Source organism: Condylura cristata, unplaced genomic scaffold (genome assembly GCF_000260355.1).
Source record: "Condylura cristata isolate star-nosed mole 26May11 unplaced genomic scaffold, ConCri1.0 scaffold00022, whole genome shotgun sequence".
In the NCBI taxonomy this organism is placed as follows: domain Eukaryota; kingdom Metazoa; phylum Chordata; class Mammalia; order Eulipotyphla; family Talpidae; genus Condylura; species Condylura cristata.
Genome location: NW_004567123.1, coordinates 19,131,756 through 19,158,214, shown reverse-complemented (window position 1 = coordinate 19,158,214; position 26,459 = coordinate 19,131,756). Strand labels below are relative to the sequence as shown.

General features: G+C 41.1%; 1 protein-coding gene across 5 annotated transcripts in view; it reads left to right on the top strand.

Annotated features, from left to right (window-relative positions):
- Positions 1-26,459, top strand: part of RALY (RALY heterogeneous nuclear ribonucleoprotein) — a 117,345-nt gene that overhangs the window by 79,384 nt on the left and 11,502 nt on the right. For 3 of the 5 annotated variants that reach the window (XM_012728393.1, XM_012728392.1, XM_012728395.1), the window contains exon 2: positions 3,994-4,076. The exons of the other annotated variants lie outside the window; for them this stretch is intronic. The gene's annotated coding sequence lies outside the window, so the exon portion shown is untranslated. The remainder of the gene's footprint in view (positions 1-3,993; positions 4,077-26,459) is intronic. 5 annotated transcript variants of the gene reach the window in all.

The window sequence follows — 26,459 nt, the reverse complement described above, 5'->3', positions numbered from 1 at the left end:
TCTTTTTATTGCTTCTGATTCATTTTATGTACTTAAATGGAAAAACAGTACTTCTCATTGAGTACTGTACCAGGTCGTGAGCTAATGACTTTCCTATACTATCTCATTTATTTCTCCCAGTAACACATTTGCAGAGCGGGAACCTTTTAAAACAAATGCAGGGAACTAAGATTTCCTTAGTATTTACACATGTAAGTACCTTGCTTAAGGTCGCAAAACTATTATGAAGCACAGCTGGGATTCAAACCAGGTGTCTGTTTGTAGAGCTTGAGCTCTTAACCACTAAATTAGTCATTATTATCTTGTTACTTCCCCTGAGCAGTATGTAACTTGGTAGTGGTTCTTATTTTTTCAGTACTTATTCCTGCTAGGATTTGCATGCATGCATTTCTTGAGTTCTTGTTTAAGCCTTAGGTGGTGCCTCAGAAACATTTTTAAAAAAAGATTTATTTATGCATACAGAATTGAGGTGCAGGCCATAGATGCAGCAGGTGAAGAGGGTTCACCAGAGACAAAGGAGCAGAACAGGCAAATGTATTTTGAAATACACTGTTGAGAGGGGAGCAGCAGGTGGGTCAGGAGAAGTCTGCCACACCATGTGGGTCACCTCTGGGGCTGGGGATTGAACTCATGCTGCATTGGTTGCCATAGCTTCACAAGGCCGTGCTTTAACCTGTTGTGCCACGGGGGCGGGGGGGGGCAGAAAATTTTTTTAATGGAGGTACAGACAATGACATGCAATATTGCCATATAGCTTTTCCTCATTCTTCACCCAGAGACAATTCTTTCAACTGAAAGGTGGTACAGTACGCCCCTCTATCCATTTTTTTCCAGAGGCCAGTCTCATTTCTTCCTTACTGCTCATAACCACACTAAACATTTAAACATTTTAACTTTTACTCTCTGTCTTGATCCATCAGAAGATCTTTGAAAGAACGTATACTGTTATCCTCGTTTTACAGATATGGAAACAGATCCAGGAGGGTAAAATAACATATCCAAGGTGTCTTACACAGTGAACTAGAGTAGAGTTGTAACTAACTTCTGTTTTCTGATTTTCAGCTTAGTATTCTTTCTACTAATTTAGTAAGAAGGGCTGTCATGCGCAGATCAGACCTAAAAAGGGTTGAGCTATATTAGGACCCAGGACTTAAAAGACTTGAAGGGACCTTTGGGGTTTCCATCTTCATTTTCATCTTAGTTCACTCATACAAGTTTGAAGAATTACGGAGAAAGGAGGAAATATTTTCTTAAGCGTTCACAATGCGTTTATGACCGGAACCTATGGGGAAGGGTCCAGTAGTCTTATTAACTCAGAGTAACCTTTGTAGCAGAGGGGGCAGAGGAATAGAGTCTAGGTCTTTGGTTAGGAGATAGATCCCAAGGAAGATAAGCATATCAGGAATCAGAACAGAAATCTTAATTGACTGGGTCTTCATTCTTTGGAAGCAGCAGAAAACTCTACAAGGGAGAAGAGGGAGAACTTAGTTGTTGGTGAGCCCAGAGCCAGATAGAGTCACAGCTATAGATATCTCAAGAACATGATATAATGGTAAGGGGATTCCATATAATTTTAAAAAGATTTAGTAGGCATTGAAAATTAAGAAGGATTTGAATATGTACAAATGAAGACGACAGGCATTTTAGGTGAACTATTACATGGGCAAAAGTATGGGAGTTGGAAAGCCCATGATAGAGAGAAAGCAGATGATAACCAGAGTATAACAAATTTATAGAGTAAAACTGAGGTGGTTGGGCACAATGACATTTTTTTGAGTCAGGAAGTGATTTTAGGAACATTCTGGCAGAATTGGAACAGTAGGGTAGGAGGAAATTGGTGAGCAGATACAGGTAAGAGGTTACTGTGATAGTCTGTCCGTACAATGCCAGTGCATTTCAGGAAATACCTAGCAGCGCAGATGAGAGATGAGATCCTGAACCAAGGTGAAGTTGACAACAGTGGTGAATAAAGAACATTTAGAGCAAAAACACTCACAGAGACTTGGCAATTGTGGGGAGGAGGAGTCATAGAGCATAACATTTGTAGTCAAAATGCTTAGGAAAATGGTTATACCATTCACTGAGCCGTGGAACCTGGGAAACAGATGGTTCTAGTTGTTGACTTTTTTCTATTTTTTTTTTTTTAAGATTTATTTATGTATAAAAGAAATAGGGTTGAAGCCAGAGGTGTGGGCGTGAGAGGTTTCACCAGAGACAGTGGGGAGCAGAACAGGCATTTTGATGAAGTACACTGCTGAGGAGAGCAGCAGGTGAGAAAGGAGAGGTATGTGGAGACATGTGAGTCACCTCTGGGGCAGGGGATTGAATATGCACTGAAGCAGCTTTGCACTAAAACCCACTGCGCCACCAGGGAGGGCCCAACATGATAGTGTATCTAAGGTGCTTTAGTTCATTTACCTAGTCAATTCTAAAGTGTGCATTAATTGTCAGTGGCTATTAAATGACTATTGATGTAGTTATCATTAAGCTAGAGATTAGGGAAGTCTGGAACTCCCTGACTGAAGGACTCAGGCATCATTTAACTGTAAAAAACTTGGATTTCATACAGAGGACTTCAGGCATGAGCATGCATGGGTGTCTGAATCATGTTGGCTTGGACTAGAGAACACATTTATTTATTCTGTTTTTGAGAAGTGGTATAGTGTATAGTTAAAAGGTCAAGCCCTGAAAGTTGGATTACCAGCTCCACTACCTGTTAACTGTGTGATTTGGACAAATTTATTACTGTTTGCATGCCTCAATTTTCAGCAGACCAGCCTTATAAGATTATTGTAATGATTAAATGAGCTAATATAAATAAAAGGGTTTAAAATAGTGCCTGACGTGCTATTATTCCTACTTGAGTCTTCTCTACTTCTATACCCATTCCTTCCCACAGTCCAGGGATGGGTGTTTCTCTATTCTTCAGCTTTTCTTATCCAACAGGTGGGATAAGCGAAGAAACTTAAGAATGGTCTTAGAGTGCAAATTTGTCCTAGTTGGGGTCTAGGTAATTCTGGAGGAAAACTGACCTCCAGAGCTCTTTAGTAAGGCAGAGTTAGAGTTGTCCAGAAGACCTTCCCAGTTTGCCACTGACTTACTTTGATTTGCACAGGTTATCTAAACCTCTGAGCTTATTTGCTCATATATAAAATTGAGAGCATTATTAATTCCTCCATGTATATCTAGAACCTCATTCTTCCCACCACTTCATGCCACATTATTACTGGCTTTCTTGTTCCGCAAACAGAGCAATCAAAATAACTTGCTCTGTCTACCTATTACTGCTGCAGGGCCTTTCTTTGCACTTTCAGTTTCCCTCTCCAGAGCACCCTTCCCTCAGATCTTTGTGTATCTTATACCCTTCATTCAGATCTCTTCCAGAGGTCATCCTTGGAGAAGCCTTCCCTGAACATTTTACTTTAAAAAGGTCCATTTTTATCCCTAGTTATTCTTTGTTCACTCTGCTTTATTTTTCTTTAAAGCGCTAGCACAACCAGAAGCTATATACTATTAACTTGTGTTTTCCTAAGATGTAAGCAAAATATATTGAAAGCAGGAATCTTGTTTGTTTGTTTTTAATGTATGCATACAAGAACTGAGGTGCAGGCCAGAAGTATGGAGGGTGAGAAGATTCACCAGAGACAGAGTGGGGAGTAGAACAGGTTGATCTACTGGAATACACTGCTGAGGGGAGCAGTGGGCAAGACAGGAGGTCTGATGTGCCATTCGGTTATCTCCCTGGCCGGGCATCAAACTTATGCTGCAGTGGCTGCAGATTGAGAGACAGGAGAGGAGTTGCGCCATGTGGGTTATCTCCATTGCCAGGGTTTGAATTCATGTTGCTGGCTGATGGTGGCTTGAAAGCACTGAAACTTTAACCCCTGTGCCACCAGGGAGGTCAGAAAGCCAGGAACTTTGAATGCTTTCACTGACCTAAATTTATGACTGTTCTTAGTAGGAACCCCTGACTGATTTTTTCCTCTGTTATAGGTGAACCCTGTACCCAGAGACAACTAGTGCTGGTTCCATAACCCAAAGGAAAGAAATCTCTGGCTGAGCTCAGTTTTATATTGGTGAGTGAGGATCTCTGTACAAACTCTAGACCGATGTAAGAGTAATTAGTTTGGGGGTTATTTTTCTCCTAGTACAGGTAACTTACTGGTAATTACTCTCCTACTATATATCTAAGAGCAATATTGAATGAGAACCATAGGCAGCCTTCTGAACTGGGAGAAGAGTTGAACTCACTTTTCTGGAGCTACCAGGAGACAGTTTGGGATCATTTGCCATGAATAAACCAGAGCAGGCTCAGTTTCTTCTTGCATATTGCCAGCTTTTTGGGACTTTTCTTGGAGCTGGCAGCTAAACTCATTCTCCTACAAGTTTTCTTGATTATGACCTATCACATCCATAAGTAAGCTTTAGAAAATCCGTAGTTTTTATTAGTCCTGCAAAATGTGAGCATGAATGCTGAGGAGGATGGAACAGTAGAGTGAGACAGTGTGAAGGAAAAGACAAGGAAACTTAGAGGAAAAACTGTCAGTGGTGAGGTGGGAAGGGAAACCAGAGCATTAGAAATCAATCTGTTACAGATCTCATTTAACTAGACAAAGCCTCATTTTATAATGAGGGAATTAAAACTCAGGAAGTTGAAACAGGTTGTCCAAGGTTCCACCTGGACTCTGTGAAGCGGATGTTAGAACCTAGGTCAGTATAACTAAACCCTTTGTTCTTACAGACGTGGCAGGTTTTTCTTGGACTTCTAATTTCCCTGGAATCCTGAGTTTTCTTAGAAAGTTCATAATGCGTTTAGATGATCCAGTTATTTGAGGAGCCCAGCAGGACAAACAGGAAATGGATGTCCCTTTTGAATCCATGACATTTTTACTAAGGAGGGCCTGAGAGTCTGGGAAGATAAGAAGAATCTTTATTTTTTTTTTTAAAGATTTATTTATCCATACAGAACTGGGCTACAGCCCACAGATGCAGAGGGTGAGAGGATTCACCAGGGACAGAGTGGGGGAGCAGAACAGGCAGAATGACGAAGTACACTGCTGAGGGGAGCAGCGGGCGGGTCAGGAGAGGTCTGCCGCGCCATGTGGTCACCTCCAGGACAGGCGGGAATCGAACTCATGCAGAAGTGGCTTTAGCTTCTTAGTGCTGTGCTTTAACCCTCTGCGCCACCAGGGAGGGCCGATAAGAACAATCTTTAAGCAGGCACAGGTCCAGGGTTAATGACTGAAAGGGGGGAAAACCATTTGAAACACACAGGTTCCCATAAGCACTTGAACCAGCACAGATAAGAGTACTTGGAGAGTTGGATTGGAATTAGGAAATCTGGGTTTTTATCTTATCTCTCAATTATGTACCCTTAGACAGTCTTCATTTCCCTAGGTAAGATATGTACCCTATGTAAAACTGGAGTGCTTCTCTCCACCCCCACATGTTGTGTGTATGCCAGCCATGCAGCAGGAATGTGTTAGAAAATCAAATGAGAAACACAAGTTGGAAAGCTTCGTGAATTGTAAAGCAGCACAACTGAAGTGAAAGCAAGAAGAAAGCATAGGTATCCTCGGTCCCACCCCCCAGTAGTAAAAAGAAGGGTTTTCCTTTGGAAACTTGTGCTGTAATTTTTCTCTATTTCTTCTCCAGGACATACTCAAAGTTCAGTCTTCCCATACGGGAAAGGACTCACAAAGCCCAGGTAGCAGCAGTATCCATAATTTGCAGCATGCGGACTACAGAGTCCAGGTTTAAATGCATTCATGCAGCCTGGTTTCAAGGCCACTGCCAGGATAAGTCAGTGAAGTAGTATTTAAGAGCCCAGTCTTAGCATGCATGTGACTCACTGACTAGTTCCATTGCACTGTTGGCTTCGTTCTCAACTGTCATCTCAGAAGAGAATGACTCTTCCTATTTTAGCCTTGGATTCTCTGCCTCCCACCAGCTTCCACCCTCCCACTAATAGTGATAATGACACTAATTCTGAAATCTCATCTCTTGTCAGAAGCCATGATTTTCCCACCACCCGTCTCTTTCCTCCTTGGCCAGTGATACAGGCCACTTTCTTCACTGTCTTGCTTGAGGATGCACAGAGGGGTCTGTGTCTTCCACCTGATGTTCTCAAAAGAGTACTAATTTCTTATTTTATGTGTTGTAACAAACCTAGCAGCAATCTGGGTTCTAACCCACCATAAAATTGGAAGCAGCATATAAAAAAGGGAGAGTAGTTGCTATATTAACAGCAGTAGAGGTGAGAGTTGGAAGCTAACAAGGGAGGAGTGAAAAGAATGATAGGAAATGAGTTAAAATGACTATGGAGGACATTTTATTTTAGGGCAGCAGCCCTACAGATACCTATATGTTTTAATAAGGTGTGCTGGGGGGCAATATTAGTGTCTGTTGTCAACTGCTATACCAATGCTTTTCATAAATAATTTTCATAGTTTAGGAGGTGGTATTTTCATTTTATAAATTACTGAGCCTTAGAGAGTGACACATAGGCAGTTCTTAGAAGAGTTAAGCTTAGAACACAGAAGATGCTGACTCCATAGAAGCAGGTATTTTCTACTATACTACTAGCTCTTCACTTGTGGCCTAAACCACTGACCTTTCTCAGTCCCTTGGGTCATTCTCACTAAAAGCTTGTCAATTTTGTTGATCTTTGAAAAATCAGGCTTTTGGTGTCATGGTTTTTTATTCCATTGGATTCTTTATTTAATCTTTATTCCTAACTTATGCTTGCTTTGGATTTAGTTTGCTTTTTTTCTAGTTTCTTAAGGTTTATTAGGTTATTGATGAGGTTTTTGTTTTCTTTGTAGCCCAAATCACACTCCTTTAGGTTTAACTTAACTGTCAGTTTCCTCCTTCTGAAGTAGTAGTCTCAGAAGAGAGAAATAGCTGGACCCTGAGGGTGGTCCTGACTCATAGATAGTGGAAAAGACAAGTGTTTGCATGTGTTACCAACAGGAAGGGGACCAGGGCGAGGCCTATTGTATTGGGAAGCCAAGTCAGCATGGGACAAGCAGCGAGGTAGGCCTGAGTTTCCAGTAGGAAAGAAGTCAGGTGACACCTGGAAAGTCAACTCCCCAGACTTTTGAGGAAATTTTTACTGATAAAGAACTGGAGGAAATAACTGCCCACCTCACAGATTTCACAGGTTTCAGGATGGCATTGGCCTTAACTCTGTTGACTGTTAATGACTTAGATTCTAAGTAGATTTGAGTCCATTAAAGCTACAAGGTTTGAATATAGATCCCATAGGTAATGGTTGAGGTAAGAAGAGCTGTAAGCAAAGCCTGGACTTGGGGGATTTGATAGCTACTCATGGCCTTTATTTTCCTCAACTGTAAAGAAGGAATAACTGTTTCTATCCAGCATGAGCCTATTTATCATTTCAGATAAGTGCTATGTAAAACTGTTAGGCATTGTACAAATGTAAGGGACTATTAATGTTAATATTATGGTGATGCAGACCTGAGACAGTGAGGAGGTCCAAGGAGCAGCATAGCAGTACATCAGCATTATCCTTTGATATTTGGGGAAGAATGCCTGATAAAAGTGGACTCTTTAGCATATTAAGACAGGAGGTTCATTGTCTGCCAATATTATTATCAGATGGCTCCCAGAGAACCTACAGAGAAAATCCACGGGGGACCACCAGAAAAGCTCGCAAGAAGTGCCTGTCCCTATTCACTCCACATCTAGGAATTTTAGCGACAGTTCTTTTATTTTGGTTCCAGGAAAAGCTGGCCTTTTTTGTGATTGTTGCTGTTACAGGAAAACAACCAGGTTCAACTCACTTGGGGATAGATGGAATGCCAGGGAATGAATCTCAGCCCCTCCCCTCTCACTCCTTCCCTGGTATTTATTACTTTATTATTGTTGAGTTTCTTCAGTTTTCTGTATATTTTTGTGATCAGTCCTTTGTCACTGCTTTTGTGTGAGAAAACTTTTTCCCAATTAGTTGGCTGGCTGTTCGTTTTTTTGTAATGTCTCTTTTGCTGTACAGAAGCTCTTTTAACTTGATGTAGTCCCATCTATTTATCCTTGCCTTCACTGTTGTGGCATTGGGTGCTCTATCTTTAAAGATGTTGCTGAAGTGTATGTCGTGTAGTGTTTGGCCCATCTTTGCTTCCAGGTATTTTATGGTTTCCGTTCTTATTTCTAGGTCTTTAATCCACTTCGAGTTGATTTTTGTGAATGGAGTGAGGCAGTGGTCTAGTTTCATTTTTTTGCATGTAGCTTCCTAGTTTTCCCAGCACTATTTGCTGAACAAACTTTCTTTGTTCCATTGTATCTTCTTTGCTCCTTTGTCAAAAATTGCCTGTCCATAAACTTGTGGGTTTATATCTGGGTTTTCTGTTTGAATCCACTGGTCTATATATCTCTTCTTGTTCCAGTACCATGCAGTTTTGATTATTATGGCTTTGTAGTATCACTTGAAGTTTGGGATTATAATGCCTCCATTTTGTTTTTTCTTTGACATGAGGGTTTTGGCTATTCGAGATCTTTTGTTGTTCCATCTGAATCTCATCGACATTTTTTTCTATTTCTTTGAAGAATGTCATTGAGATTTTTATGAGGATGGCATTAAATCTGTATATTGCTTTTGGCAGGATGGCCATTTTGATGATGTTAATTCTCCCGATCCATGAGCAGGGGATGTCTTTCCATTTCATGGTGTCTTCTTTCTTTTAACCGTGTTTTGTAATTTTCTTTGTAGAGGTCTTTTACCTCTTTTGTTAGTTTGTCTCCCAGGTATTTGATTCTTTTTGTTTTAATTGAAAAGGGGATTTTTTTTTTTATCTCTGCTTCTTTGATTGGTTGTTTGTGTATAGGAAAGCCTCTGACTTTTGTGTGTTAATTTTATATCCTGCTACCTTGCTAAACTGGTGGATGGTTTTGATTAGTTCCTCTGTGAAGTTTTTAGGGTTTTTCATGTAAATAACATATCGTCTGCAAATAAGGATAGTTTTACTTCTTTCCCTTTTTGGATTCCTTGTATGCCTTTTTCGAGAGGAAACATTTTTGACTTTGCATTTTCCCTAGAATCTTTTGCCATTGAAATGCTAGAATTTTAGTATGTAATCAGGTTTACAGCATATGGACATACAGTTCAACATCTAAAATAGCTTTTCTAGTTGATGGTGATTGGGAGCTCTGGACCAGAATCCACCTGTTTCCAGGAGCGCAATTTGTAAAACAACACTCACTTAGACCAACTTTCTCATTTTAAAATTCTGAAAATTGAGCTCAGCAAGGGGCTGTAAGTAAAAATGCCCAAAATCTCACAGTGAATTAGTGACAGGTCTTCTGGTTCTCAGTCTGGTGCCCTCTCTGTAACACTGAACTCAATGTCACTTTGTCATTTCATGAGAGAGCACCTGTTCCACTTTATTGATATCCTGTGCCTGGATGCTTGACTTCTCTTGCCTTCTGGCATCAAATTACTATGAGGTAAATAGGCTGGATGTGTGTGTGTACCCTGTGAGGACATAATTCTCATACATATGGTGAACACGTGTCAAGTGGTTAACTCAGTGTGGGAATCAGCAGAAAAAGAATAGGTGAGAAATTGGACTTTTGATGTTAGTGTGGAAAGGATTGCTGAAATTAGATTGCTAAATTAGATCCAAAGTTGATTAATGTCTTAATGAAAAAGTAACCTTGATAGTTACCTTCTGTGCTTTAAAAAGTGCATCATTTTTAGCTTTCAACCTCTAACTTTGCAGTTTTATGACAATTGGGTTCTTTTGGGGGGAAGATTTCATTTATTTACTCATACAGAGCTGGGATGCAGGCCAGAGGTACAGGAGTGGTGAGAGGATTCACCAGAGACAGAGTGGGGAGCTAGGCAGATTGATGACTGAAATACACTGCTGAGGGCAGCACTGGCTGGGCCTCTGCAGATATGAGAGGTCTGGCATACCATGTGGATCATGGATCACCTCAGGGGCTGGATATTGAATTAACACTCAGGTGGCTGTTGGTAACTGCGTTTTAACCCATTGTGCCACCAGAGGGCCAAGACATTTGGATTCTAATCATTGGTGAATTGTCAGACAATATTCCAGTTTCCAAGAGATTCAGATGACTCTGCTACATAGACTTACATGTTCTAATGTGACTTTAATAAAAGGTCACACAAACATTTTTTCCCCTTATTTCCAAATTTTGTATAATTTTCCTTTAACTAAAAATAATGAGTCTCTTGTATTAGTTAAAGCCAATTAGAGCCTAGGAAGACACCTTGCTATTGCGAGGATAAACCTGATTTTGCTGAAGCATCTGCAGGTAGCAGCAATCAAGGAGATCTTGAGCTCTCCTGTAGCTCAACTCACTGATCAGGAGCCTAGCCTTTGCTAATGCTGAGTTTGCTTCTTCCTTCCCTTGATCAAGAAAGTCAAAGGTAAAGTTCTTGTTTGAGGAGGAGGGGAATAGGTATTCATCTTGGGCACAGAGAAGTTATGGTTCTATCTGGAGGAAGTTTGTTTCGAGCACGCTTGTTTTGAGCACCGAGCCAGTTCTACTCTGGTAAAGTAGGCAACTGACTTTGATTATGTGGTTTTGTTTCTGATCATTTGCCCATCCACCCATCCCTACTGCTACCACTCAAAACAAGATTATTTAACTGTCAGTTAACTCATCTCACCACCTCCAGTCTTTGTCCCTGAAATATAGCCACTTTTCTCTTTCCGTAGGTTTAAAGATGCAAATCTCATTCCTATCACATTTATGCTTCTAACAAAACTAGTCTCCTTAGAATAACATTTAAGACTCTCCCAACACTCTTCGAAGAGTTTCTTTGCCCTTTCTTACCATCATCTTCTAGTTCCCTCTTTCTCCTGCTTTTTCTGTTCTATGGGAGCACATACTAGGGTAAAAAGTAGGGAAATTAGCTTCTGAATAGTATGCATTAACAACCTGATCAAGTCTGCCAATGAAGGTTAGGAAGTACTTTTTTTTTTTTTTAAGATTTATTTATTGTTCGTACAGAACTGGGGTACAGGCCAGAGATTCACCGGAGGGTAAGAGGATTCACCAGAGACAGAGTTGGGAACAGAACAGGCAGATCGACGAAGTACACTGCTGAGAGGAGCAGTGGGCAGGTCAGGAGAGGTCTGGCGCCATGTGGATGTCCTGCGGGGCAGGCGGGGATCGAACTCATGCAGAAGTGGCTTAAGCTTCTTAATGCAGTGCTTTAACCCGCTGTACCACCAGGGAGGGCCAGGAAGTGCTTTTAGTTACATTGCCATGTTTTCATCTGCTTTGGTGAAAATTTGTACCAGGTACAGGGGAATAGATCCTTAGGAATAAAGAGAAAACAAGCCCCTAGTCGAAACCTTTTGATCCCATAGCTAATCAAGGAGTATAGGTAGGTAAAGTAAGTAGGCTACAGTGAGGATTACTATAGTAGAAACATGTAGAGTGTTTTGGGAGGTTGAGGTAGAGGCCCTCTAAATGTCTTAAGAGATTAGGGATGACTTCATAGAAGAGGTAATGATTGAGGTAAACTTGCAAGGCATTTGGCAATTGTGAAAGATGAGGTAAAAAAAAAAAGTGTTGGGGCCCTCCCTGGTGGGTGCAACCGTTTTAAAGCATAGCTTGTGAAGCTGGCCACAACCATTGCAGTGCCAGTTTGATCCCCACCCAGAGATGTGACCCACATGCTATGACAGACCTCTCCTGTCTTTCTTACAGCTCCTCTCAGCAGTGTATTGCCATCAGTCTGCCTGTTCTGTTCCCCATTCTGTCTTTGGTGAATCCTCTCACCCCCTGCACTGCTGGCCTACACCCCAGCTCTTAATATGCATAAATAAATCTTAAAAAACAAAAAAGATGAAAAATTGGCAATTATAAAGGGGGTTGTAAAGGGACAATCAGGTACACAGGTGCAGAAGCTTGCATATATTTTTCAGAGAGGGGTAGATAGCCACTGTAGCTAGAGCATAGGATTTTAGGAATGGTATACATTTAAGGTTAAAATTATTTCAGGATGTTGGGACTACCGTGTAGAAGGCCTTATATTTAAGCTTAAGGAAATACTGTATTTGCATATAACAGGATGGTTGTTGAGTTGCAAAATGTATTTGTCTATTTGTGCAAGTGTATGGGATGTATTTGTTATTTTTAGAGATTTTTTTTTTTGAAGTCCCACTGAGGCAGAATAAATATCAAAACTTGGAGCCAAGATCCTCCCTGGTGGCAAAAGGGTTTGTAAAGCACAGCACTGTGCAGCCACTATAGCATGAGTTCGATCCCTGGCCAGGGAGGTGACCCACATAGGTTGGCAGGCATCTGTCTCTGGCGAATCCCCTCAACCCTCCTACTGTACTTCTGGCCTGTACCCTAGTTCTTATATGCACGAATAAATAAATCTTTAAAAAACAAACTGGGAGCCAAAAAGAGCATGTGGACCTAAGTTTCACTTGGTTCTGTATTTCTGAGGTCTTCAGTTCTGTAAGTCCATAAGTTAATCATGGCATACCAGAATTTGCAGGGACTTCAGGGACGAGGAATTTGTACATACAACCATTCAGTTCTCCATTCAGTAAATATTTTGACTATTGCAGTGAAAAAGGAAAAGACTGCCATCATGGAACTTGTTTTATTATGGGAAGAGATTATGAGTAAATCATTAATAAATCATTTTGTATGTGTTATAAAGAAAGGTAAGCAGAAATAAAGGGAAAAAAGTGCCAGGAAGGCCCATGGAGTATCATTTCTAGGTGAGAGAAGAGCAGGTGAAAAGGCCTGCAAAAAGAACATTGTTTTAGAAAAGCTAAAAGGCAGGCATTGTTTTTTAAGTGTAAGAGCAACAGGTCTTTTTTTTTTTTTTTTTTGGTTATATTTATTACAAGCTACTTTTTATTCTTTTTTATGTAATTAATGGATGTTTACTTAATTTATCCGATAATTCATTTTAATGTAAAATGAACAATTTTGGGGGGAAAAAAGAAAAAGAGGAGTAAAGTGGGAATCGGGACCGCTGAGGCCACAGTATACAGGTTCCAGAGGGCCATATGTATGGTCAGTGGAAAAATAAGACTCACTAGTAGCCAGGGCAACACAGCAAGTCAGTGGCATGGCTAGGATTGATAACATCCTGGTTTAGAGTCCCTTCCTTTCCCTCCTTGCTGTCTTCTGGCTTTTACCCAAGATTACCTCAAATTAAATGGGTTTAGTACTTTCTTCTCCCTCACTCAGCTCTTTCCCATCCCCTGTGCCCAAGGCTCCTGTCATGTCATTGTTCTGTTTCATTTCAGGTTGTTTAATTACAGCATTAGCATTTCCCAGTCCCACATTTGCAAGGATGACATGATAATGGAGTGATTCCTGGAAGGTCAAAATAAGAGTGGGCTCTCTGGACCTATTTAGTTCAGCCAGAAACCCAGACATGGAAAGTTACTTGCCCAAGGCCACTTTTCTAGTCCCCAGAACTTGATTTCTTTTGCTTCCTAATCTCTGGCTTATCATTTACTGTGCATTGCTTCCCTTTCTTTAGTGATCAGTAAAAGGGACTATTTAGTTCTTTGCTAAGTCCTTACCTTAGCTTATAGTTTGGTGTTTGTCATGTGGATTTGCTGTTTTAATTTAGGCCATTGTCTTTGAGCTACCACCTCTTGCAAAGATACTTTGTTCATGCTACCCCAGTACTTAAAACAGCAGAATGCTTTAGCTGCCTGTTTTACCTAATCTTATTGTGACATAGAGGGTTGGGGTTAGAGGATATATCTGGAGTTGAATTCTAGCTTTGGCATATACTGGGACAAAGTAATCTTACACAAGTTTCTTCACCTCTGAAACTAGTTTTCTCATTTGTAATATGGGAATGCTAACTACCCACTAGAAAGGGTTATTGGAAAGAATATTTAAGGCATTGTATATGTATCGAAGATATTGTATGACAGATTTCAAGCATCCCATAATGAGAAACTTATTCTGCCTCAGACGTCCATCCTGAATGCTCTTTATTCTCTTTTCTTACTTGTCTAATAGCTAACCCTTCCTGTGTGCCAGGTGCTAGGTACTTTAAAAAAAGTACTGCTTACCACATGTGAATGTATAATTATATCAATAAAAGCAAAATCTCAAAAAACACTAATTTTTTAAAAGATTTATTCATTTATGCATATAAGAACTGGGGTACAAGCCAGAGGTGTTGGTGGTGAGAGGATTCACCAGAGACAGAGTGGGAAACAGAACAGGCAGATCTGAAACATACTGCTGAGGGGAGCTGAGGATGAGACAAAAGAGGTGTGCAATGGCTTTGGATAGCTTCATAGTGCCATGGCTTAACCCCCTGAACCCCCAAGGTGGCCCACTGATTTCTTATTTTTTATATTTATATTATTCCTGCTGTATTATGGTAGATGCCAGGTTAGAATTCAACATATACCAGTGTTCCAGTTGTTGCTCTGACTTTTATGTGTATGTAATCTTGGACAAGCCTCTTAATCTCACTAATAAATTTGTCCCACCAGAGCCCTGTCCATTTGGAAACGTGACTTACTTGCCCTTCTTACTTTAGAAAATGTTCTTGTTGATAGAGCAGTAGCAACTGGACTGGCCTTGTGTGTCTTGGAGAAGACAAAATGGGAGGAAGAAAACAGAATACTTGGTAACCATTGGATGATTAAAGATTATCAACTTAAAAATTAGGTTCATTTTATTTATTTATGCATACAGAGCTGGGGCCTAGGCCAGAGTTGAGGGGAGATGGGATGGGTAAGAAAGAGGATTCACCAGAGACAGAACTAGGAGCAGAGCAAGCGAATACACTGAAATACAGTGCTGTGCCATATAGATCAGCTCCCTGGCTGCTTACAGCTTCATAGTGCTGAGACTTATTCCCTCCTGCCCCAGCGAGAGATCCTCAAGATTAACAACAGTTCACAAAACAAATGGATAAAAAATTTCTGTAGTAGGCTCCTTAGAGCTAGTTTTGGTGGTGACTCTGCCACTTCTGTTGTGAGGATAAGAGGAATTGCCAGCTTCATTGAATGGGTACAGCCACCCTTCGTTGTGCCCAGCAGTCCCCAGACCATGTCTCATGTCTCCATTCAAGATCTGGCAGCCCATGGATAAGACTGCTTTGGTTTGATCCAATTTCTGGAATTGTAAGCACGCAGTTTAAATCACTGCTTGCAAATTACTATTTGTATTTCTTACTTTACCTCGTAGTGCCTTAGTTTCCTTATCTGTAAAATAATGCTATTGATAACCTACTTTCAGGCTTGTTGTGAGAATTCACAATACTTTAGGTAAACAGGTTTCACACTGTACCTGATGCTACTCAGTTGGATCAATGGCAAGTTGATCCGTTGCTTTTAGCTGTCTGAAGGTCATTATCCTTGTTGAGGTATCATTAAAGTCAAGTCTGCTCTTATTCTCCAATCCCTCAGACCTGCTTTTCTTTTTTCCCTCAAGTTAGGGGCCCAGAAAAGTTTGCAAAGAAGGAGCCTCCCAAGCCAGCCTCCACCTCACCGGGTGGCATTTCTGAGTAAGCAGAATTGCTACAGTGTAGACATACAGGGCCAGGGCAGGTAACCCAGGCAGCAGCTGATGAACAAAAGGCTTCTCTCTGTTCCCAATAAATTGGTCCATGGGGAACCTAGCTTTGAAATTCTAATTGACACAGGAAGGAAAAGATTCCTTAGGCTCTAGATTCATTAAAATGCTCTGCTGCTCACCTAGGATTTATTCTTGGCACTTCATCAGGAGAAATTTAGTAAAACAATGGAGTGGGAAGCTGCTGACAGCAGAGTCCAGTGTGCCCGGTACTGCTTGTGGATGTGAATGTCAGCTAGCACACAGCTAGCTTCAGAAGTTCCTCATCCCTAGCATTTAGCATAGTTTAAGCCATGTATAGTGTCAGTGATTTTTGAGATGATGCAATAAATAGGTAATGCAGGGAAGGTCTGGGGCTTGCCTGGGACCATTAGCGATAGTGTTACAGGGTACCCCAGAGTGAACTGGGCCGCCTGTCTGTGTGGCCTCACCCACACGCTCACAGTTCAACTATACTGCAGGGACACACAAAAGAGTCTATAACAGGTTTATTTACAAAAGGGGAAAGGAATAGGAAACAACCCAGGGAAAGAGAGCGGGATACAAAGTAAGTGGAATACCTTATGGCTAGGCTGACTGAACACACCAAATCCTACGGTCCGGAGAGCTGCTTCCCAAGCGAGCCAGCGAGATCCAGAGAGCCAGCGCCCGCCCATGAGATGCAATCGTGCCCTATTTATCCCCCCCAAAATGTCCCAGAACTCATTCCTGCTAGCTCTGCCCTCGGGTCCTGCAGGTCTCTCCCTGGTACTGCTGGGAGTTGTCGTTTTCAACACTGGAGTAATGTGTACGTCCAGAAAGCTGGAGTAGGGGATGGAGTCCATAAGACTCTGCAGAGTTCCTTTAGGACATCCTTCCCCTTAACAATAGTAGTGGGAAAGCTAGAACTAGAATAAGCTAGACCTCAGGCTTTCCAGACCAGGAATATTTCTCTTTTGCATTAATCACCTTTGGGTTTCTGTATATTCATTATTTCATTTTTGCAGCCTTCAACAGATGCTGTGGATATATTCTGTATGCCCGGATTCTGTGATAGATAAAACATTTTTATGAGTTGTTGAGGGAAAGGTACAAGTAAAACAAGTCATGTCTACAAGTTTTGGGCTACATTCTCTGTTGTTATCAGAATCCTAGACCTGGGTTCAGGAGTCTTGTGCTCTAGATGCTAGTCATCTTTCAGGTAGCATTTATTTAACATCTTTGAGCTTTGTCTTGCTGGGCTTTGGGATATAAAGTACCTACGATAAATGGTTGATTCCCTTCTCACAAATCTGTCAGTTTAATGAGGCAAACAGTAAACAACTCCTGTAATAAATCAAAAGAACAATTCCCTCCGGTGGAGAAATTCAGAGCTGAGCCAGGTGAACTTTTAGTATTTTCTCTGAGCTTTGATTCTCACCTGTTAGGTATGATAGCCAGTGTCCTGTGTAGCTTGTGAGGAGATATGACAACAGTTTTGTTATCACTGTTATGTGTGTGGCATTTTGCTGGTTAGGAGTCACTTTGCCATCATTAATTGACTTATAATTAGAATCTTATGATTTAGGAAAATCACCATTTTACAGATGAGTAAACTAAGACTCAGAAGTTGAAGCTTATTCATGATTTTACAGCATTTGGTGAATAGTTTTAGGAAAAAAAGTTGAAAAATTGAAAGATGGCAGTCTTTTGCCTTTTATTGCCAGAAGCTTGAGAATAGCAGATGGCCATAGCCGTTCTAGATCAGGGTGACAGCCCTACCCCAATCCTGCTGTTCTTCTATGCCTAGGCCCCTGCCAAGGTGTCCTCCATTCCAGAGCAGAGTGTAGCTGCACAACTCTGTTCCCATCGCCTACTACTTCCCCCTGTAGCCTCCTCCCTTGTCCAAAAACTCGCTGGTTTCCTGCATAGACTTTCTACAATGGTCTCTGGGATCTTTTGTCCCAGATGAACCTGTGGACCTATATCCCAACTTGTCCTAAAATGTGGTTAAGGGATTTCACTCCACAGCCAGTCAGGCATTCCCTCGATCTGTAGGCTTCCCCCCAAGCTTCTGCTTGTGCTGCTGTTTTGGCTAGACTTCTTAGCGTGACTGACTAACAAATTAAAAAGCTCAGTAGTGAGACGTTGGCATGTTTCCTCTTTATCCAAAAATCATAACTGGGAAAAAAAACTTAAGGAGTTCTATTGGGGTTTTTTGTTTTTTTTTTTAAAGATTTATTTGTACATACAGAACTGGGGTACAGGCCAGAGGCTCAGGGGTGATGAGAGGCTTCACCAGAGACAGAGTGGGGAGCAGAACAGGCAGATCTACAAAGTACACTGTTGAGGGGAGCAGCGGGCGGGCCAGGAGAGGTCTGCACGCCATGTGGTCACCTCAGGGGCAGGCAGGAATTGAACTCATGCGGAAGTGGCTTTAGCTTCTCAGTGCAGTGCTTTAACCCTATTGCGCCACCAGGGAGGGCCCTATTGGGGGTATTATAAGGTCAGTTGACTTCTATGATGGGAAGTCTGCAAAAACATTAGATATTTTGTAAATGATTTAAGATTAACATTTATTCATAATGTTTCAACTGTCTTTCATATTTATCTTTACAAACCTGTTTATAGAGTCTTGGGACAACTTTATGAGGGAAGCAGGGCAGAGCCCAAACAACCAAGATTTTGGAGACAGCTAATGCAGAACATGAAAATCTGGTGGTGTATAACCTTGGGCAAGTTTACTTAGCCTCTCTAAGCTTCAGTTTTCTTCTCTGTAACATTAGGATAACAGTGTCTACCTCTTATGGTTGTATATGGATTAAAATTGTAGAAGTGACAGTATTAATAGAGGATAGGTATTAGGAGCTCAGTAACTACAGGTTTCCCATCTCAGTGTGTTAAGTGTATTTTATTCTGAGTCTTTAAGAATTAGTACTTGTGCTATAATAAAATGAACTCTATATATGATAAATTCTGATTGGCCAGATGTCATTTAAGTGTGCCTCACTGAGTTTGGAAAACTAGATTGGAGGAAACGGGTACTTCAGGCACTGGCTGAATACTTTTGATACAAATCACAGTGGGTTAGAGCTGATAGGAGCCCTACAGATCTGTTCCTTAGAAGAGATGTTAATAAATTGGGAAAAGTCAGTTTGAGTTATGTGAAATACATTTCTTTATTGCTGACTTCTTAGGGCCTTAGTGTGCATAAGGCTCTTGGGGTAGGGCAGTGGAGTATGTGCTGAATGTCCTATTTTTACTTTACCTTGAAACTGCTTTTTCTGAGGCACTCTGATTAACATTTTGAGGAATATTGGTCTTCCATAGGAGCAGTAATGCAATATTGATGTGGTCTAGTTCATCTGTTTTCTGGATGAGGCAATTAAGATCTAACCAAGTTTAGGGTTCTCTCTGATGGCGCAAATGCTTAAAGGACAGCATTGTGAGGCTGTCTGCAACCACTGCAGCATGAGTTCAAGCCCCAGCCTGAGAGGTGACCTACATCATGAGGCAGACCTCTTCTGTCTCCCTGCTGCTCTCCACTTTGTCTCTGGTGAATGAGCTTACCCCCCACATCTCTGGCCTGTACCCCAGTTCAGGACTTAAGTAAGACTTAAGTATTTAAAAAAAAAAAAAAAAAAGACCAAATTTAAAGAGGCTGTTCACAGTTAAAACCAAGTGTGTTGTTAAGGATGCCTGAGTACCCTGGCCTGTACACTCTGCTCTCCACCATTCTTTCTCTTCTACCCAGCAAATTGTAAAATCACAGACGATTCTGCAAACTACTAATCAGAGAGCATTGTTACTGCAACAGCCTTTCTGTTAATGATGTGTTTATTCCTGTAAACAGGAAAATGAGGAAGCAACAGGCTTATTGGTCACCAAATGGTTCCTAACAATTGAAGAATGGGGTTAGAGAATTGAATTAGCTCAATGTTTGGAAAAGGGCCTCAACCTTCCAAGTTTTAAGTCTGCAAGTTTCTGCAAACTTATTCTGAAGAGACCCCACAATTCAATTCCCAGTGATGAACACTCTGACACCAGTAACTGTGGGAAAAGTCCTGAGAGGAATTTGAAGAGAAATTGTCAATTTTCTTTCCCTGTCACCATCCCTACCATGAAATTCAGAGGATAGGAGAGTGCTTCTGGATTTTTAACCAGACCCTGACTAAGGGAGGCAGTTGTCCTTGACTTTTAGTGGATGCTAAATCTTGCATTTACTCCTAGTTCAGATCTAGCAAAAACACTACTTTTACATTTATTCAGCACCTTTTTTTTTTTTTTAAAGATTTGTTTATTTATGCATACAGAACTGGGGTACAGGCCACAGATGCAGGGAGAGGATTCACCAGAGACAGAGTGGGGAGTAGAACAACTAACTGACAAATTATACTGCTGAGGTGAGCAGCAGGCAGGTCAGGAGAGGTCTGCTGCGCCATGTGGGTCACCTCCCTGGCCAGGAATCGAACACACACTGAAGTGACTTTAGCTTCTTAGTGCTGTGCTTTTTTTTTTTTTTTAAATAACTCTTTTAATATACATTAACTTTTTTTTTTTAAGATTTATTTATTTATTCGTACAGAACTGGGGTACAGGCCAGAGATGCGGAGGGTGAGAGGATTCACCAGAGACAGAGTGGGGAGCAGAACAGGCAGATCCACGAAGTACACTGCTGAGGGGAGCAGCAGCGGGCGGGCCAGGAGAGGTCTGCCGCGCCATGTGGTCACCTCCGGGGCAGGCGGGGATCAAACTCATGCGGAAGTGGCTTTAGCTTCTCAGTGCTGTGCTTTAACCTGCTGCGCTACCAGGGAGGGCCCATACAGGTTACTTTTAAGATGTTGCCACATCAGGAACACTGGGAAACCATTTGAGACAGTCCTCACCTGGGATTCTTTCACCTGTTTGTTAGCAGAAATTCACTGAGCATCTACTGGTTGGAGTGCAGTAAAATTTATCAATTAATAAATATTTTTTGCAGATCTGATATATTTTGTACTTGCATGAGATACCTGCGATAGTTGCTGGAGGTTGGGATTCATAATCTCTTGCTTTAAGGGAGCTCAGAGCATAATGGAGGGAAACAAGTTGTAAATAGAAAAATGCAACAAATGTTGTAGAATAGGTCTGTAGAGAATGTTGGGGTTCAGAGGAGGGATTGGCTGGCCTACTTGGCTAGGAAATAAAGGCTTTCTGGAAGACTTTTCATTAGGGGTGTCATATCATTAGATCTCTGCTCAAAAAGCTTCTGGTGGTAGGCTCTACCACGAAAGGAGAAATTGGCTCTACTTTATTGATAAAACAAGCATTCTCTTAGTCTTACTCAGTATCAAGATTGTGGCATTTGGAGTCATGGTTAAATGGGACCAGTAGTAATAATGTGTTTTCTGAGAATTCTTCAAATGCTTGACTTGCTCTGTTTTGTTTATCTAAGACACTGTAATATGGATATATTATGGGGAGAAGTGCTCTAATATTCTAATTTTACAAATGAGAAAACTGAGGCACAGATAGATTGTCAGACATCTGATACATGGTGGAGCTGAGATTTGAAACCCCATAGTCTTAACTCCAGAATTATCCTCTTCAAAGAAAGGGCCATTGTGACCTTGGTATAATTCTTGCCTCAATGAGTTGTACGAACGGGAATTTCAATACTTAATGTATTTATTACATAATAAGCAATTAATAAGTCATAATGATAATTTATTATGTAACCATCTTTCCTAATGTTTGGGGTGATTTTGGCCACTGCAAAGATTCTTCCTTTCTGTTTCTCCCATGCCTCTCATCGCTTTATTATCTGCATAGTCTGCTTCTTTTTTTTTTTTTTTTTTTTAAGATGGGGAAAGGAGCAAAGACAGTGGTAAGTCAAGTTCTATTCAGCAGATAACCCCCTGAGCACTCTTGGACTAGGCCCTATCTTGTAAGGATGGTGCGATGCAAAGATGAAATAGATTGTGGCCCCTGCCATCTAGGAATTTTCATTTAGTTTAGGAGGGGAGGAAACACAGAAGCAGATAATTTTATTTTTTAATATTTTTTTTGTGTATAGAGGAACTGGGATGTAGGCCAGAATTGCAGGGGGTGAGAGTATTCACCAGAGATAAAACAGGGAGCAGAACACAATGGAATACACATACACTGCTGAGGGGAGCAGTGGGGGAGACAGAGGTCTGCTGTGCCATGTGTGGGTCAGCTCCCTGACTGGGGATCGAACTCACATCAAAGAGATGATAGTGCCTACCAGGGAGGCCCACCAGTACAAGTTATTTTAATAGAGTCCCAGGTGGGTCTTAGGCAGCACTTCAGACCCCATTGCCCATAGCTTATAATGCAACTAACAGGACAAGAATGACTTACTATTATATTGTTTAAATAATCATTCTATTAATTTCCTTGTCATCATTAAAGAAGGTCATCACCTACTCAAAGGAGACTTTCAGTCTGCTCAATTGGGTAAACTTGTTTCATTTTTTATGGAGGTTAGGTGGTGGTGTTCCTAAACTGCTAGTAGGACAAGAGAATCCTTGACTTGAGGAATGTGCTAGAGGGAAGGATTAATATCCTTACTGCCACCTGATGTGTTTCTTCATTATCACATACATTTTTTAAAAAAGATTTATTTTTGCATACAGGACTGGGGTACAGGCCAGAGGTACAGGGTTGGTTAGAGGATTCACCAGAGACAGAGTGGGGAGCAGAACAGGCAGATTGAGTACACTGCTGATGGGAGCAGCGGGTGAGACAGAAGTCTGCTTCACCGTGTGGGTCACTTCCAGGGCTGGGGATCAAGCTTGCACTTAAAGTGACTGCGGCCAGGTTGTAGTGCTGCTACCTAGCCTATTGAGACAACAGGGAGGGCTTGTTTGCATACTTTCTAATATACTAGCAGACCCGGTTCTAAACACTTAAATGAGTAATTTTATATAAACTCTAGCAACCCTACAAATATGTATTGCTATCCTTCATTTTACATGTGACATAACAAAAGGATACAGGATTTAAAAATGCTCTGGGAAGGTCATGTCACAAAGGCAGAGTTCAGTGGATAAAATGAACTAGCTTTTGGCTTTTCTTTGACCATATTATGTAGCCTCTCACGTGGAAATAAGCATTAAGGGCTTGGCTGTTTTTTGATGGCAGGCTAACCTTACTCTTACAGCAGCAGGTTGTTCTTTCTCTATACCATGGCATATGACCCACTCAGCTCTGGGTTGTATTGAAAGGTAGAACCACATAAAATCAGAACAAAAAACAATTTGAACATTGCTGAAAATTTGGTCATGTATCCTGAAGATTCAAGTTATACTATTGTCTTGACTGGTTAAGAACTGCTCTTCTGTTCCAGCCAGTTTTACTCTTGGCTATTCATTGACATTTAGGAATAAATCATTGTCCATCTTAATCTCAAGAAACTCCCTAGGAGAAAGAAGACTGCTGTTTATATGAGACTGAATCTTAGAATACCGAAATGAAAAGTCACAACATGCTTCCACTGCTTGGCTAGTTTCTTCATGTCCTCTAATGTGGGCTGACAGGATCCAGGTCTTAGGAACTTTACTCTGGAGGTTCTGTGTGTTAAGCTTAGGTCTTTTTTTTTTTTTAAGATACAGCATGACCTAAGGCAGGTAACCATGATAAATAACCTTCTGAAGTGTTGGCAAATCCTTGAACTCATCCTTGACCTACTTAACCTACTTACCTCCTTTCCTTGTTGAGAGAAACTAAAGGGAAAAGCTTAGTTTTTTCCAGTCATTCTAATGCTAAAGTCCACTGGAAACCAGACTGAAGAACTTGAAAGACATTAAATAAGTTGTTCTTTCATTTGATCTGGATTTTTACAGAGATTGACAGAGATAGGTAAGAGTGGCTTGGAGCTGTAGTACTCAACATTGTTGCTCACTGAACAATGCCACTTTACGACTACAAACAGCTGCTAGTTTGTGCCTAGCAGCTGTAGAAACTGAGAGTAAGTGCTTAGAAACTTTTTCTTAATAATTTGACACTTTAGGCCCTCCCTGGTGGCGCAGCGGGTTAAAGCACAGCACTAAAAAGCTAAAGCCACTTCCGCATGAGTTCGATCCCTGCCTGCCCCAGAGGTGACCATATGGCGTGGCAGACCTCTCCTGACCCGCCCTCTGCTCCCCGCTCTGTACCTGATGAATCCTCTCATCCTCCGCATCTCTGCCTGTACCCCAGCTCTGTATAAATAAATAAATCTTTAAAAAAAAATAATTTGACACTTTAATTTATCTTACAAATATATTTGTCCATAATGGATCAGAAGCTTATAAAAAAGACAAAGACAAAAAACAAGTCCTCAACAAAATCTTGAGAATCAGTGACTAAATTAATATGACAAAATGAAGAAGACTGTCAGTCTTTTTGTCTGTAAAATGGAATTAATAATTACTGCCTCTAAGTTGCTTTGGCAATTGATGATAAACAATATTTTGGGATATTTATATGAGCCTGCCACTGTGCATTGTACATGTATTATCTTACATAATTCTGAAGTAGATTTCGTTATCTTCATTTTTCTGAGACTTGGATAGGCTGAGGGACTTATCAGAAATCAAACATGTAATCAGGTGTCGGAATTTGAATGGGAACTGGCACTCTTAATTCTCATGCCACAGTCTCTGTAAAGAAGCTGGTGCAGAGGGTTCCCTGTCACACTCTTTTCTCTACTCACTAGATATCTAGAGACCTGTTTTCTCTTTGCATTCTGAACCTGCCTTACTTTGTGACCTTGGGCAAGCCACTTGTTTAGACCTTAAATTCTCTCTCTTACTCTCAGTGACAGGGATTGCTATGTTTTATTCTTCTTTGATTCCCTAGCATTTAGCTGGGTGGGGTATTGAATACTAAAGCAATTAATGAGACTAGATGATCTCTAAAAGTCCTGTCAATCTCTGCTTCCTCTGGACATTTTAGGTACTTCATCCTTCTTTCTCCCTCCTGAGCATCATTCCACCTGGCAGCATGACCATATTTCCTTACATCGTTCTGTCTTAGGTAGACATGATCCTTGAGTTAGGAGTTCATATGGTGCACCCCCCCCCCAGCCCGTTTTTTTTAAAACTCATTTATGAAAAGAGTCTAGGATAAACCCACCAGGGACAACATGAGTAAGGAGTGGAAGGGACTGACTCATAGAGCCAGAAACGTGCTCTTACTTCATTTCTACCCAGTGGGCCTGGACCTAGGGCAGCTCTGCTGGCAGGCCTGCCAGGCCTGAGTAATGGCCACAGCTTGGAACAGGGTTTTCCATGAGCTCCATCGGGGTCTCCAGTAATTGGAACATGGCACCTTCCAACTAGTAATGGATGACAGAATGAGAAGGGCATTTGTCATTGCTGACTTCCCTGCAGGAAAGAGGCTCATAAGTCACAGCTGACAAACCCTTTGATGACTTTTAAACTTCATTTAAAGAAAAGAATAGCTATAATCAACCAACAGCAAGCAGTGACTAATCTTGCCACATTATCACTGTGAGAAGCCAGCCCCTTAAGGCATGGGAAGGGGGAGGGGACCATCCTCAGGCACACAGCAAGTGCTGATTGACTCTTCATTTGAGAGTATGCCCTTTGCAAGCCCCATGAGTTTGTTTTGCCTCAAAGATCAAAGAATGTTTGAAGGTAGAGATGAAAGATGCTGTCCTTCTGGAAGGAACAGAGCACTTAGGCATAAAGCCCTTCTGGGTCAAGATTTGGAACATGAACTCTGCCCTGTTCTGGCTTCTATAGGACTCAACCCTAAATGAGTTTCCTCATTTGTGAAATGGCCACAATACATACCATCACCCACCCCCACCTTATAGTGGCTTAGTCAAGTACCTGGCATATGGTATGTGCTCAGCAAGTGTTAGTAGTGATTACCACGTTTAACCCTTAATAGTTACATGGTCCAAACCCCTAAGTCATGTGGCACCTCACTAGGAAAACCACAATCAATCTTTCTGTGGGTATGTGCGGGGGCAGGTGAAGTGGGAGTGGTTAGTGCAAGCAGTCTAGTAGAGGCACATAGATATTAGAGTGTGGTTTATCACACTTGAGAGTATTTTTATCCTAATCATAGCATTTAATGTAACTGGACTGAGCCTCAGTTTCTTCATCTGGAGAAAATAGGTTGTATTCAGCATTAAAGATTATGCCTATAAATTTTAAACACAATGCCTGGAACACAGTTGCTGCATGTTAATAATTAGAGTGTTCCCACTTTGTTCTCAAGACAAGACTTGGTGTACTTTCATCAAGGGAAGAAAGTGCTGAAGGAATTCTATTCCACACTTTTATTTCCAGCCCTACTCTGAATACTTGCAAGAGAAAACAGACCAGAAGGAGCAAAGAAGTTAGGAGTAAGGGACATGTTTTGTACATTGTTCCACCAGGCATGGCCTCTTCCCAGTGTCAGTGTCAGTGTCACCATCTGATGGGAACTTACCTCTGTCTCCCTCTCTCACCTCTTTCTCTATATATAATTCACTTTGGTATTATGCAAGAATATAAATTTAGAGAATGTGAAAATATGCACCTTTTGCGTGTAATAGAAAAGCAAAAGTCTTCGGATTTGATCTGCAAAATACATTAGAGGTACAAACTGCTACAGCAGGCCCAAAAGAATTTGTACACAGTCCTTTTGAAAAAGTTAAAACTGCTTTCAAGATAACTTTATTTAAATTCACAGCACTAACCATTTTAAAAATATTTACATAACCAAATAAAATTTTTAAAAAGTAATATAATAGTTTATTTTTACATATTTTGTGCATTTTTTCCATCTCAGTTATAATCCCTGTGGGCTTCCCATCACCAGTTCACTCGTGTGCCATCACCATAGTCCAGTGCATTTCCCTCCCCCCGCTGTTTTTGATCCCATTCCCCACTTCACACACACACACACACACACACACACACACA